Source organism: Perkinsus marinus (assembly GCF_000006405.1).
Source record: "Perkinsus marinus ATCC 50983 genomic scaffold scf_1104296940608, whole genome shotgun sequence".
Taxonomy (NCBI): Eukaryota; Perkinsozoa; order Perkinsida; family Perkinsidae; genus Perkinsus; species Perkinsus marinus.
In genome coordinates, this window is record NW_003212807.1 from 858 (window position 1) to 1,644 (window position 787).

The 787-nt window shown below is 48.8% G+C and overlaps 1 non-coding gene across 1 annotated transcript; it reads left to right on the forward strand.

Annotated features, from left to right (window-relative positions):
- Nucleotides 1-333: 333 nt before the first annotated feature.
- Nucleotides 334-416, forward strand: Pmar_PMAR002101. The gene has a single exon. It is a non-coding gene; the product is annotated as a tRNA-Tyr (tRNA).
- Nucleotides 417-787: the final 371 nt, after the last annotated feature.

A 787-nucleotide genomic window follows, 5' to 3' on the forward strand; every position in this document is an offset into this window, starting at 1 on the left:
AGCTCAATCAGTTAGAGTTCATGTTCGATAATCGAGAGGACCCGAACACCGAAACCCGAACAGAATTCTCTGTTTCAAATGACGCGTAGGAGGATCGAACCAACGGTCCACCGGAGCGCGAGGATCCTCCGTGGGAGAATCTTTCGTTTTACGAGCATACAAATTTCGTAACAGACATTATGTTCACAGTTCCGTTTGGATGCGTAGCTGTCGACCAGCTGTACCCGTGAGACTCTGACGCCAATTCCTTCATGTTGTAAGGTGCAGTTGAACTGGAGTGCTGAACGATTCGTTCAGAACGAAGCGTGACGATACATTCGACATTTCTTTAGACCGGCAATAGCTCAGTTGGTAGAGCGTCCGACTGTAGATTTTTGGTTATCGGATGGTCCCTGGTTCGATTCCGGGTTGCCGGAAATAGATTTTTGATATCAATCGTTGTAACAGGTGCTCCCAACGAGATAGTGATCCCTATAACTTTCTCTCAGGCCCCCTGCGTCTGTCTTGTCCCTGTGATATAACATTCGAACAGAATGGTCCGCGCCCTCGCCCCAGTACAATGTTCACTTGTCCGGAGTTTGCCTTCGGCGCGAACGTAAAGAATCCGATGAGGCTGTCACAATGCTAATTGATATTTTCCCGACCGGAGAAGTTTATCTTTGTCAGTGACCATTGAGGTCGTCGCAATACATGAAAATCAACTTTGTCCGAGGGATGCGGGCAGCGGCCGAAGTAGGAGCATGATGCAGCGAAAAGTCGTCACTAGCATTTACCTTCCAGCTGCGGC